Below are 15,469 nucleotides of genomic sequence, written 5' to 3'. Positions count from 1 at the left end.
CCAAAAGGCCTGTTTCCACGCTGTATCTGAAATATGAAAATATGAAAATATGAAACATATAAGATTATTAAGGGGTTGGACACGTTAGAGGCAGGAAACATGTTCCCAATGTTGGGGGAGTCCAGAACCAGGGGCCACAGTTTAAGAATAAGGGGTAGGCCATTTAGAACGGAGATGAAGAAAAACATTTTCAGTGAGAGAGTTGTAAATCTGTGGAATTCTCTGCCTCAGAAGGCAGTGGAGGCCAATTCTCTGAATGCATTCAAGAGCGAGCTAGATAGAGCTCTTAAGGATAGCGGAGTCAGGGGGTATGGGGAGAGGGCAGGAACGGGGTACTGATTGAGAATGATCAGCCATGATCACATTGAATGGTGGTGCTGGCTCGATGGGCCAAATGGCCTCCTCCTGTACCTATTGTCTATTGTCGATTGTCTAATTTCCAAACACTTACACATCTGAGGAAGCGGATTTTATTTGCAATGATTTACATTCCAACGTACCATTTTTGCAACCTCTTAAATTTTAAAAGGTTGGAAGTGTTCATTATAAAGTAGACAATGAGTCACTTCACAAAAGTGCCGTGATGCGTGGGTAACCTTTACCTATTTGACACAGTGCAGCAATAGCTTAGGAGCATAGGCTTGGACAAGGTGGATGTGGAGAGGGTGTTTGCACCTGTGGGTGGGTCTGGGACCAGAGGTCATAGCCTCAGAATTAAAGGGAGGGAGGGAGGAGGGAGGAGGATAAGGGAGGTTGAGGGAGATGGAGTGGAGGGAAGGGGGAGGGGGAGAGGGGAGGGGGAGGGGAGGGGAATGGGGGTGGAGGGAGGGAAAGGGGAGAGGAGGAGGGAGGGGTAGGGTGGGGGTGGGAGCTAGGGAGGGAGAGGGGAGGGGAAGGGGAGGGGGAGGGGAGGGGAGGGAGGGGGAGGGAGGGGGAGGGTAAGGGGAGAAGGGGGGAGAGAAGGGGGAGGGGAGGAGGGAGGGGTGGGGAGGGCGGAGGAGGGAGGGGAGGGGGATGGGGAGGAGGGGAGGGGAAGGGGGAGGGAGATGGTGGAGGGGGGGAGCGGGGGAGAGAGGGTGATGCACCAATGCAGGAGAGGTTTGGGCCCAACGGGTCCACTTGGTGTAGTATAACTATAAAACACTCTGGACTCTGGACACATCTAAATGTGAGGAGGGTTGTTTGGTATAAATAGTCTGGGAGGTGATAATTGGACAACAAAAGGCTGAAAATTCTGGGATATGATAAGAGAGGAAGGTGAAGATATCAGATTGCTTAATCTGCCTGTTTCCACGCTGTATCTCTAAACTAACCTAAGTGTTAAACAAATAATGTGTTTCCAGTGGTGCTGGGATCTCTCCAGTACATTGTCTTTAACGTTTAGAGAGATGCAGCATAGGAGCAGGCCATTGGACTCACCAAGTCCGCGCCGACCATCAATCACCAATGCGCACTAGTTCTACGTTATCCCACTTTTGCACCACTCCCTGCACACAAGGTGCAACTTACAAATCCACGTCTTTGGGATGTGGTAGGAAACCAGAGCACCCTGAGAAAACCCACGTGGTTCACAGGGAAAAGATGCAGAATCCAGATGTGAAGCTTGGCCTCTGCTGCTGTGAGGCAGCTGCTCTGTCAGCTGGACCACGGTGCCGCCCTTTGAAGAGCACATTGAAGCATGTTTGTTCTGGAAGCACCCATTGGTCTTGGTGTGCCCATCAATGTCATCCAATATCGCGGACAATGCCCTGCAGTAAGTGCTTTGGATTTCACAATGGTACTAATCACATTCTACTACAAAGATAAGTGATGTTCAGGCATGAAGCAAATACACTATGTTCCAGTTCACTGTTTCTCAGACTTCAACCTTTCTCATTATTCATCATTTTTCCCAATGTGCTATTTCACAACGAACATGTGCCCTCCTGTGGAGTTCTGAATTCCTTGGAAAGGGATTTCTTCGATTGTATGATATCAGAAAACAGCTGCGAAGTGGATTTCTACGACCTGGGGAGATTATTTCAGGTAGGAAAGGCGCTGTTGTCCACATGGACTCATTTACCCAGAGAAGTAGTCATCTTACATTGGGCGTGCACTCTTGCCATGTAGCTGAGGAATATCCCTGTCAGGTTGCTGTGCAATTTTGCAATTAGATAGCAAGATGACCAAAGGTGTTGCCATGCCACAAGCTGTTCTTCCATTATAGGCAAATAAATGACCTGCTACGATGTGAGATGAGAACGGTTGTAAACAATGAGTCAAATAATTTGATGGATTATTGCTCACCTCCACAATGAGCAAGAGGCTGGTGGTAACATATTCACACGCTTTGTGCTGCATTAAAATTATTGGTGATATCGAATTGAATTGAATTGAATTGAATTGAAAACTTTCTTGTCACATGTGACAAGTAACAGTAAAATTCTTTGCTTGCATACCTTGCCACCCCCCCCCCCGTGCCAGTTCCCCCTTTGTTCTTCCCCCCCAACCCCTGCCCTCACGGAAGCCCCCCCACACCAGGTCCTCCATTGCCCATTCTTCATATCAGTTGGAAAGACCAAAATGGAAATGTGACCATCCAGTAAGAGGTAGAATTAGCTCACAACCAATCTAGAATTCTCCTTGGTGACTCTCTGCGTTTTGCAGTCAAAATCTTTCATTTACATGATTGTTTGACAGGTGATCAGTCAAAGTTTGACCTTACACCCGAGTCGTATGGGCCGTGGTGCTGTGCTAAATGAGCGGAGCAGCCCACAAACAGTCTCAAAAGGACACAAAGGACTGGTGTAACTCAACGGGTCAGGCAGGATCGCTGGAGAACATGGATAGGTGATGCTTATCCAGTCACATTGCCATGTTCTCCAGAGAAGCTACACGACCTGTTGAGTTACTCTAGCACTTTGTGTTCTTTTGTGTAAACCAGCATCTGCAGTTCCTTATTTCTACATATAAAATGTCACAGGTAGTTTAGACTCTTTCTAAACAGCTCAATTGTGATGTAAGCCACATTTCTGATTTGCAAAGACAATCTGAAAGAGACGGCCTGGTTTAATGACAAAACCATAATAATGCTTTTAGACTGACAAATCTAATAAACCTCTTTGATTTTTATCTCTTGCTTAACTTAAGAGAAATAAAATAGGCCTCTTATATTACAGCTCAATATACGCACAAATGGAGATGTAACAGCTTCATGATTCTGCGCTATAAACATTGGCACGACCATTACGCAGTCAATGTATCCCATCAGCTTTCCTTTGTATCTCAATACTTTTGATTCATTCATTCCCAGCCACTCAGCAGGTGGTGCTCAGGTATTCACTGGTGTTTCAGCAGGTCCACAGATTAAAATGCTCGCTTGATTACAAATGGCCCGGAAATTACTCCACTAGATTTAAACACAAATTAGCAAGTTTTATTTTGAAATTGCAGAAAACACTTAACATGGCTGGCACCCACTTTAGCAACACGATCTTATGTACTGTATAAACCAACTTCAATAAGTTATCGTGAGAATATTCACTATGATTACATTTGCATACTTATGAATAGTATTTGGTGTAGTCTCAGAACTTCACTACTGCCAAGTGAAGTCTACAAATGATGAATATGTTGAGATATAAACCATGCCTGCAATTAAATCTACTGATTAGGACTACAGTTGAGAAGCATGTGGACAAGAGTGGCGATCCCGTGGGTGTCGGTCTCGGTGTAGGCGGTCAGGGTATAACCAGGGGTCTTCAGTGAGTCTGTGAGTCTCTTGGAGCAGGATGGCAGTGACTGTGTGGGTCTGTAGCAGATGTTCTATGATGGTGGTCTTCCCCTTGGTGAGGCCTTCCGCATTCAGCTGATGCCATCCTGTTCCACATCCGTAGGTGCCCGCCCTAAGAAGGGCGCACGCTCCGGGTTGGCTCCAAGCTGCAGCGACTGGGGTTGCATTTGGGCTGCAAGCTGTTGTTGTTTGTTCGTTGTTATTTCTGTTATTTCTGCTTCTGCTTCTGCTGTCTCTGTTTGTTGTCGTTCACTTGACCGAGGTCAGTTGACAAGATTCACCACGGGGAGGTCGACAACGTCAGCCCCTGAGCTTCCCCTGACGATGTAGAGTGTGGATAGGTATTTATTCACAAAATGCTGGAGTAACTCAACAGGTCAGGCAGCATCTCAGGATAGGCACCATTGAGAATGGAAGAACAGTTCTTCACTCAGAGCCATGGTTAGTTAAGGTCGGGCAAGACAATGACAAGTTTATGTTAGTTTAGTTTAGTTCAGTTTGTTACAGTCATATGAACAAAGATACAGTGAAAAGCAGTCAAGAGTATGGTGGTGCCTGTATGCATGAGTTATACATTTTACTCTTTCCACATAACCTGTGGTTTAACTCTCCCACATTACGTTTATTGACGGTAGACACAAAATGCTGGAGTAACTCAGCGGATCAGGCAGCATCTCGGGAGAGAAGGAATGGTCGGGTCGAGACCCTTCTAAAGACTGATGTCAGGGGAGGAGGCGGGACAAAGATATAATGTAGTGGGAGACAGGAAGACTAATGGGAGAACTGGGAAGGGGGGGGGGGGGTTGAAGAGAGGGAAAGCAGGGACTACCTGGACAATTAACATACAAATTAAACGGAAAACAGAATAAGTCCCTCCATGGGGATTTCAGGTTCTGTGCTGGAGTGACCATTCACTTGGGTTGGTGCAATGAGAAACCTAGAAACTGCCTGGTCACTGTGCCCACCTTTCCTCAATGCTTGCCCTGCCGATAAATCTTTTCAGAACATTTAGGAACCACCACCCAGAGCCCCTGCAGCAAGGAGATGATCCTAGAAAGAAATCTTGTTTCATGCATAATACTTGGCTCATTGTTGTAGATGGGTGTTTAAGTGAGCAGAAAGTGAGAGGGGCTGTGCACAACTTCTGCACACCACCAGAGCAGATGGGTGGGGACATGCAGCTGGAGCCTCGCTGAATCCAGGAGCAACGAGCAGAGAGTTAGTGATAGGGTTGCCAACTGTCCCGTATTAGCCGGGACATCCCGGTATGGGGCCACAGTCTTAGAATAAAGGCCCACAGTCTTAGAATAGGGGCCACAGTCTTAGAAATGAGGGGCCACAGTCTTAGAATAAAGGGGAGGCCATTTAAAACTGAGGTGAGAAGGAACTTTTTCACCCAGAGAGTTGTGAATTTGTGGAATTCTCTGCCACAGAGGGCAGTGGAGGCCAAATCACTGGATGGATTTAAGAGAGAGTTAGATAGAGCTCTAGGGGCTAGTGGAATCAAGGGATATGGGGAGAAGGCAGGCACATGTTATTGATTGGGGGCGATCAGCCATGATCACAATGAATGGCTGTGCTGGCTCAAAGGGCCGAATGGCCTCCTCCTGCACTTATTTCCTATGTTTCTATGTTTCAATGTAAATTGGTTTGTCCCTTAGGGGACTGCCCTTGTCCCTTATTAGGCCCGGGGGAGTACTGTAGGCCCGGACGTTGTAGGCCCGGGGGCCGCTGTAGGCCTGGACAGTGTAGGCCCCGAAGCTCGGGCATCGCCTAATGAAGGTTGCGTAGCAACCCGCCTCCCGGCCCACGTGCCCGCTATTGGTGGAGCGGGAGCACGTGGCCGCTGGCTGGGTGATGTCATGTGGGGCGTGGGGCGGTGACGTCACCTTTTGTCCCTTATTTGGGAGTGAGAAAGTTGGCAACACTAGTTAGTGACAACACAAGGAACTCCAGATGCTGGTCACAAAAAAAGACTCAACGTGCCGGAGTAACTCAGTGGGTCAGGCAGCATCTCTGAAGTACATGGATAAGTGACGCTTTCTGGGTGTCAGCTTTCTTCGGACTGAACCTGTTGAGTTCCTCCAGTACTTTGTGCCTTTTTTGTCCCACAGAGTTAATGAATTTGCCCAATGAGGACATGGGGTGTAAGCACTAAATGGAGATGGTCCTGAGGGAGAATGTGGAAAATACTCAGAGAGATCCAGATAACCCAGAGTATTAACATGCCGAGGATCAAATTCCACCGGGTGGCGCCACCACCACTGGCTGCCTCGCCAACAGTCTGTCTGTCCTCTCTACTTTTATTGTTATTTTAAGAATGTGTTAAAGTATGCTTTAGTGGTTCTTGATTTGTTTTATGTTTTATGTGGGGGGTGGGGGGGGGGGGGGGGAATTGGGGGAAACTTTTTTTCAATCTCTTACCTCGACGGAGATGTGATTTGTCTCCGTATCGTATCTCCGTCCCCACTGCGGCCTAACGTCCAGGAGTTGGCGGTTTCCTCCCACACTCCAAAGACGTACAGGTTTATAGATTAATTGGCTTGGTAAATGTAAAATTTGTCCATAGTGTGTGTAGGATAGTGTTAAAGTGCGGGGATCGCTGGTCGGCGCGGACCCGATGGGCCGAAAGGGCCTGTTTCAGCGGCGTATCTCTAAACTAAGCTAAACTAAATAGACTTCCGAAACACTGATTGTAATCCCAGCTCTGCCTTTGGAAGAGGTTGCCATATAAACAGAAGCAATAGAAACATAGAAACATAGAAACATAGAAAATAGGTGCAGGATGAGGCCATTCGGCCTTTCGAGCAAGCACCGACATTCATTGTGATCATGGCTGATCGTCTCCAATCAATGACCCGTGCCTGCCTTCTCCCCATATCCATTGGTTCCACTAGGCCCTAGAGCTATATAGATTTTTTTTTAGATTTAGAGATACAGCGCGGAAACAGGCCCTTCGGCCCACCGAGTCCGCACCGCCCAGCAATCCCCGCACATTAACACTATCCTACACACACTAGGGACAATTTTTACATTTACCCAGTTAATTAACCTACAAACCTGTACGTCTTTGGAGTGTGGGAGGAAACCGAAGATCTCGGAGAGCTCTATCTAACTCTCTCTTAAATCCATCCAGTGATTTGGCCTCCACTGCCCTCTGTGGCAGAGAATTCCACAAATTCACAACTCTCTGGGTGAAAAAGTTTTTTCTCACCTCAGTTTTAAATGGCCTCCCCTTTATTCTAAGACTGTGGCCCCTAGTTCTGGACTCGCCCAATATTGGGAACATTTTTCCTGCATCTAGCTTGTCCAGTCCTTTTATAATTTCATATGTTTCTATAAGATCCCCTCTCATCCTTCTGTGAGATTTATATGTTTCTCTAAGATCCCCTCTCATCCTGCAAGATTTATATGTTTCTCTAAGATCCCCTCTCATCCTTCTATAAGATTTATATGTTTCTATAAGATCCCCTCTCATTCAAGGACAGTCTCAAAAACTCCTATAAAACATAACATCCCAACTGTCTCTTGGGAATCCCTCAGTCATGACTGCTCTAAGTGGAAACGGAACATTCACGGTGCCACTAAGAATTTAAGGACTACATGAGAGGAATTAAGAATGCTCCTCACATGTGGGAATACCTGACTGTTGGCTGTTCATTGTTTAAAGGTCATTGGGGGTCCCTTCATAGGAGAAGATACTCACTAAGCTGAACGGGTGTCTTATCTTAAGGCCACACTACTGAAAGCCCTGTTCACTCCTCAACAACGTATATATGTAACAACCTATATTGGTCTGAAGAAGGGCCTCAAACCGAATCATCATCTTTTCATTTTCTCCAGAGAGGCAGTCTGACCTACTGACTGACTCCAGCTTTTTGTGTCTATCTTCGGTTTAAACCAACATCTGCAGCTACTTCCTACACAGCCGTTATTTTTCCCCATGGTTATCTTATTTCTAAGTTTATCTCAAAATGGTGTCAGTGAGTGTCGTTAACCATCATAAAAAATATTTCAGATATGACTATCAACTTTTCAGGATACTCAGCATTTTGTGTACTATTAACGATCTTCCCATTATTGTCAATAGAAAATAGGTGCAGGAGGAGGCCATTCGGCCCTTCCAGCCAGCACCACCATTCAATGTGATCATGGCTGATCATTCTCAATCAGTACCCCGTTCCTGCCTTCTCCCCATACCCCCTGACTCCGCTATCCTTAAGAGCTCTATCTAGCTCTCTCTTGAATGCATTCAGAGAATTGGCCTCCACTGCCTTCTGAGGCAGAGAATTCCACAGATTTACAACTCTCTGACTGAAAACGTTTTTCCTCATGTCCGTTCTAAATGGCCTACACCTTATTCTTAAACTGTGGCCCCTAGTTCTGGACTCCCCCAACATTGGGAACATGTTTCCTGCCTCTAACGTGTCCAACCCCTTAATAATCTTATATGTTTTGATATGATCCCCTCTCATCCTTCTAAATTCAAGTGTATACAAGCCTAGTCGCTCCAGTCTTTCAACAAATGACAGTCAATACTCGTAAAAGGCTTTTCCTTCAGGAGGAAATGGAATGGGACATCAACTCATGTGATATTTATGATGTTAATCACATAACACTTGAGGGAAGTGTCGGTGTACCTCCTACAGTTGGTCATCATGAGCTGCCTTCATGTGCAAGCTGCGTGCGTGTCACTGGTATTGATGGATTGATTTTGTGTGAATTACCGAATGTGTGCCTCAAGCTCAACGTTAATCCCTCACACCATTGTGATAGACACTGGAAATAGTACGGGTGTCACCATATCTATATACTAAAACTCTCGTTTGTTTGTTTGTTTGTTTGTTCCTGAACTACAGCCAAAACGGTACACGATAGCGCGACAGTTTTAGGCCCACCTTACTCACCGTCACCCCTTTGGTGCTAATGGAAGAAGTTTCATTGAAATCGGTGTTATATTTTTTAAGTTATTAACATTTTAAAGTTTAAATCTATCTCCTAGGGAGGGAGGGAGGAAAGGAGGATAAGGGGAGTTGAGGGGGATAGAGTGGGGAGAGGAGAAGGGGGAGAGGAAGGGGGAGGAGGAGGGGAGAGGGAGGGGAGGTGGGGTGGAGGGGGAGGGGACGAGGGGGAGGGGACGAGGGGACGAGGGGAGGGGAGAGGAGGGGAGGAGTGAGAGGGAGGAGGGAGGGAGGGGGGAGGGGGGGAGGGAGAGGGGGAGGGGAGGGAAGGAGAGGGGGAGGGGTGGAGGGGGTGGAGGGTGAGGGGGTGAGGGGAGCAGTGGGAAGGTGGGGAGGGAGGGGGATGGAGGGAGGGGCGAGGGGGGAGGGGCAAGGGGAAGGGAGGGGGAGGTAAGGGGGAGGGGGGGAGGGGGAGGGAAGGGGGCGAGGGGTGAAGGGGGGTAGGGGGTGAAGTGGGGGAGGGGGAGGGGGAGATGGGAGCGGGGGATGCAGGAGAGGTTTGGGCCCAATGCCCACTTGGTCTAGTATTTGTTTAATACCAGTTAAACAAAAGGGCAACCAAAGATAAATCATTTTTTATCAAAATTTAAATAGTAAAACTATATAGATGCAAAATTAAATTAGCAAAGTTGATCACAACAATTTTAAAACTCTGAATCCAATAAGGGATCATTTCTGAAGATTTAGCAATATTTAACTGGGTTTAAAGAATGTAAATGGGTTCCAAATGCTACAAAGTTCCTACTCACCACCATGACACCAAGTTAAATGTTTTGATGATATGAACTGTCAAAATGGCACAAAACTACAGCATATATCTCTATTGGGAAGCCTTGGAGCATCAATCGTTCAATCAATCCATACTTCAAAAGATATTGAAGCTGTCAGATTGATACCTGACATCAAACATTCTGCACAGCTCCAGGACAAAAGAAAACAATTGACAAGAGTCTCGAATGACAAGAGTCTGCCAGCAGGACATTCACTGAAATCACGATTAGCAACTCAGAATTTTACTCGTGTGTCAAACTCACTTATAGTGTCTGGCATGGAGAAAGAAAATCAAACAACCTATCTTGTCAGGGATGGTCTACCAGCTATAAGCATATACTGTACAAAAGCATATACAAATTCTCATTGGGATTCTTCCCCCTTGCCATTCACTGAGGTAGAAAGGCGAAACATGCAGGGTGCCATCAACAGAAAGCTGGAATCACAATAGTTCCAGTATGTCCTCATGTCCTTGACTTAGTAACAGCACACTTACCGAGTGACAACGAAATGGGTTTAAGCAACAGTCCAGTGATATGAGCACTTAACCTTGCCACTTAGTGTTACACTAGACTCTGGCACCAAGGCGTTCGACTTCGTCAGCAGAGATGGCCTATTCAAGGCTCTCCCAAAGATCGGCTGCCCACCAAAACTGCAGAGCATGATAGAATCCTTCCACATCAACACCAAGGGGACAGTGCAGTTCAATGGCAGTTTCTCGGAGCCCTTCGACAAACAAGGCGTCAAACAAGGCTGCGTCCTCGCTCCCACACTCTTTGGGATTTTCTTCGCTCTGTTCCTGAAACGTGCCTTCAGCACCACAACAGAGGGGATCTACCTGCGTACTAGATCAGACGGCAAGCTCTTCAACCTCACCCACCTCCGAGCCAAGACAAACGTACGTGAAGCTCTCATCAGAGACATGTTGTTCGCCGATGACGCAGCAGTTGTGTCCCACACCCAGCAGGAACTACAGTCACTGATGGACCGCTTCTATCGGGCTTGCAAGGACTTTGGGCTGACCATCAGCCTGAAGAAGACGAACGTCCTGGGACAGGATACAGAGGCACCGCCTGTCATCACCATTGTCGACTACGAACTCGATGCCATCCATCAGTTCACGTACCTCGGTTCCACCATCACCGACAACCTCTCCTTGGACACAGAGATTGACAAGAGGATCGGGAAGGCAGCTACAACTCTCGCTCGCCTCACAACTCGAGTGTGGACCAACCCAAAGCTGACAGTGAAGACAAAGATAGCAGTCTACAACGCCTGTGTCAACAGCACGCTGCTGTACGGCAGTGAGACATGGACTACATATGCCAGACTGGAGAGAAGACTCAACACCTTCCACCTTAGAAGCATCCGCCGTATCCTGGGTATATCCTAGCAAGACAGAGTGTCCATCGCCAAGATTCTGTCTCGCGCTGGCCTTCCCAGTATGTACACTCTACTCAGGCAGCGCAGGCTGCGGTGGATGGGCCATGTCCACCGCATGGAGGATGGCCGTATGCCAAAAGACATCCTCTATGGAGAGCTAACATCTGGGAGGAGAACCATCGGCCGCCCCCAGCTACGTTACAAGGATGTCTGCAAGAGAGATTTGAAGGCGCTCGACATCGATGTGGAGTCCTGGGAGAGCCTTGCAGCTGACCATACCAGGTGGAGAGGTACCCTGAACCAACATCTCTAAACGGGGGAAGAGAAACTGATGAACGCAGTGGCAGACAAGCGGGCACGCAGAAAGGAGCGCAGCAACTTCAACAGACCAGAGACCGCACACAAATGTGACCTTTGCCACAGAGACTGTCACTCCCGCATTGGTCTCTTCAGCCACAAGCAACGCTGCTCTAGCCGAGGTGTGGAGCAAGCAGCCAACTAGGATGCATCACCCATGGTCAGCCATGACCCAGGGGGCCTAAGAAGACTCTGGTGTCAGGTGCTATCCAGTTGGCAAGATGGCAAACTTTCTGCCCTCTCAGCTTAATATAAAAAACAGTGTAGAGAAAAGAATAAAAGGGTTGTTCTAATGTTCTAAACGCATTTACCTTCAGCATATTATTTGGAAAATTGCTTAGAGATTCTAGCAACCACCCCAATGATCAGAATGGGCACCCCATACCACCCCACACCACACCACACCACCCCACCCCACACCACACCACACCACCCCACACCACACCACCCCACACCACACCACACCACACCACACCACACCACACCACACTGACCACACCACACCACACCACACCACACAACACTGACCACACCACACCACACCACACTACACCACACCACACCACACCACACTGACCACCCCACACCACACCACACCACACCACACCACACTGACCACCCCACACCACACCACACCACACCACCCCACACCACATCACACCACACCACCCCACACCACACCACACCACACTGACCACACCACACAACACCACACCACACCACACCACACCACACCACACCACCCCACACCACACCACACCACACCACACAACACTGACCACACCACACCACACCACACCACACCACACCACACTGACCACACCACCCCACACCACACAACACCACACCACACAACACTGACCACACCACACAACACTGACCACACCACCCCACACCACAATGACCACACCACACCACACCACATCGATTGTTGGACCTCTGATGTGAACTTTGATAGCATTGCTGAGTTTTGATAGTGTGAACTTGCTGAATTCCCCAAGTTGAAATTCCAATCTGACAAATCACATCCACGTTTTCCAATAATTCCCACTCACCTGCTCATCCATTAACTTTTTGCCCATTCTAGTGCATGTCCAACTCTTTTGCAAATTGTCATTACAGACTCTGGTTCCATCCATTCCCTCAAGCACTGCCATCCAGATCACAGCCCTTCAACCCGAAACGTCACCCATTCCTTCTCTCCCGAGATGCTGCTTGACCCGCTGAGTTACTCCAGCATTTTGTGTCCACCTTCGCCATTTAAAAGGTATTCATTTCATCTCCCCTTGTGTTAACTTTGGCCAGTCACCTTACCTTACACCTGTGCCACCACCGGGAAGAAGGTATTGGAGCATTTTACAAACAGACATTTTTCTCCAAATCATACCTGGCAATATTTGTTAGCTGGCCTATCCAATCACTTCCTTTGAAGTTTCCATGTTTTCATATTTCATGTTTCATGCATCTTGTGTTTTATGACTGTTGGCAGATCAATTTCCCTCCTGGGATAAATAAAGTTCTATCTTATCGTATCGTGTCGCATCGTATTGTCTCAAGTCTAAAAACCATGTCTTCCAGATTTAAAAACAGCTTCTTCCCAACAACCATCAGACTCTTCAACACTACAAAATACCAACGAAACTAAGAACTATCTTGATTGCACTCAGAACTTTGTCTTTTTTTGCATTAGTATTGGGGTTATTAATTAACTGAATGTATGTTGGTGGTGTGAGCCACAGGGTGTTGCATGTGTCTAGTGCCCTTGTATAAATCCAGATGCCACTGACTGGCAATGTTTGTGATAAAGGAAGGTGAGTGCGTGAACCTCCCCCTGCCAGTACACAACCTCTGCATCATCAAGACTCTCGCAGTGCCTCCTCGTGGCAACACATGGTAACTGCGGCCACCTTCAGTCCCAGCCTAAACTGCGCGGGGATCTGGGAGGAACTCTGGCCCCCAGAGATGTGACGTGCAGCCCACCGGCGTGTGGACACGTCCTGACGCCCATCACCCAGGTCCCAACCATGGGTTACATAGCACCCCGCCCACTGCCTTGTGGGTAAGGCCCAGGACAGCCAAAGGCACTGGAGCTGGAGTCCCTAGAGACGGCCGGCTGGTCCCTCGTGCGTCCGCCTTCCGGCAACTTCTGCAACCGAGTAGCCCCAGACGTAGCAGCCACGCCGCTCCTGTGGAATCAGCCTGTCAGGTGGAGAGGGGAATGCAGATGCTGGGCAAGTTTGTGTTCCCATTTACTTGCCCAGGCTCAGCGGCCAAATCAGATGGAGAGGACACTTCATCTTTGCTGGGCACAGTGAGATGTAACCACAGATGAACAATCCCCCTCTCCAAGCAGGACAACGCCAAGCCACACCATCATCTCACGCAGATGGACGCATGCCAGAAATTAACTGTTTTTTTAATGTTTATTATAAGTTTTCTATGAGTATTGTGTTTATATGCTGCTGTACATTGTTTCATTGAGTCTTTGTCGATACATATGGCAATGAAGATTTCAAGATTTCAAGATCAATTTATCTTCCTCTTTGTTTCTTGAAACACTCTTGACTCCTGATTTGATTACAACTTTGTGAAGTGGCGTCACAGGTATAAAGGGTGGTGAAGGTGGCTTTTACCATGCTGGCCTTCATCAGTCGGGGAATCGAGTGTCTCTCAAAGTTGGTTCCATCCAGGTCAGTGGTCACTTTGAATCATTTAAGTACCCAGCAGCTTTAGAGTATTTATAACTGAGTGTTACGTACAAGAATGACGAGCATTTAGCTGAATTGGTCATACCGACTGTGCTTGCTCACAATCAACAATCCATGAGATGAAATATAGTGTTTTTATTTAGTCGTAGAGAGTCATAGAGTGATACAGTGTGGAAACAGGCCTTTAGGCCCAACTTGCCCACACCGACCAACATGTCCCAGCTACACTAGTCCTACCTGCCCATGTTTGGTCCATATCCCTCCAAACCTGTCCTATCCATGTACTGTTTCTTAACTGTTGGGATAGTCCCAGCCTCAACTATCTCCTCTGGCAGCTTGTTCTGTGTGAAAAAGTTCCCCCTCAGATTCCTATTAAATCTTTTCCCCTTCACTTTAAACCTATGTCCTCTGGTCCTCAATTCACCTACTCTGGGCAAGAGACTCTGTGCATCTACCCGATCTATTCCTCTCATGATCTTATACACCTCTATAAGATCACCCCTCATCCTCCTGCGCGCCATGGAATAGAGACCCAGCCTGCTCAACCTCTCCCTACAGCTCACACCCTCTAGTCCTGGCAACGTCCTCGTAAATCTTCTCTGTACCCTTTTCAGCTTGACAACACCTTTCCTATAATGAACACAGATCTGAACACAGTACTCTAAATGCGGCCTCACCAACATCTTATACAACTGCAATATGACCTCCCAACTTCTATACTCTACTCTGGCTGATGAAGGCCAATGTGCCTAAAAAGTGTGCCCTACATTAATAGAAGCCTTCCATCAACATCCTCAAGTAGATTAAAAATTGCATCGGAAACCAATGCTGAGTTATACTTTTATAGAACATTTTACAAGCAGACATTTTTCTCCAAATCTTATCTGGCAATATATGTTAGCTGGCCTACCCAATCTCTTCCTTTGAAGTTTCCAACTGGTTTAATTTCCTTCCAATAACTCAATTCAGCCCTTATGGTCAGTTCAATCCTTTTAAATGCCTGGCTGCTTTGGATTATTCGCAATGGAGTGTCAAATACAAAAATGAGTGGCCAGTTAACTGAGAACAAACACAGATGGGATGACTTGTTTCAACAAGTCATACCATCTGTGTTTGTTCAAAGTTAACTGTTCTTTGACTCCACCGAACTTCAGGCCAACAGTTCAGCTTGCAGCACAAGTGCAAACTTTATGAACACAATGATCCGAAATAGATCTTTTTTACAGCTACTTAATTATGGTCATTGAATCCCAAGATACAGCCACCAACAGAAACTGAAGGAAGCCATGTTACTGCTGGCTCAGAGGCTGCCACATTCGGCAGAGGTGTCATCCTTCTGAAATAACTACGACCCAAGGCCCAGGCTGGCAATTAGGATGAATGAATGAATGAATGAATGAATGAATGAATGAATGAGTTGATTGGCCAAGTATGTGCACATACAAGGAATGTGCCTTGGAGCTCCGCTTACAAATGACAACACAAACATACAGTTAACAATTAAGAATAAAGCGTAA

The sequence above is a fragment of the Rhinoraja longicauda genome, chromosome 4 (genome assembly GCF_053455715.1).
Source record: "Rhinoraja longicauda isolate Sanriku21f chromosome 4, sRhiLon1.1, whole genome shotgun sequence".
Lineage (NCBI taxonomy): Eukaryota > Metazoa > Chordata > Chondrichthyes > Rajiformes > Arhynchobatidae > Rhinoraja > Rhinoraja longicauda.
The sequence above is the reverse complement of the archived record's forward strand: the minus strand, read 5'-3'. Positions refer to the sequence as shown.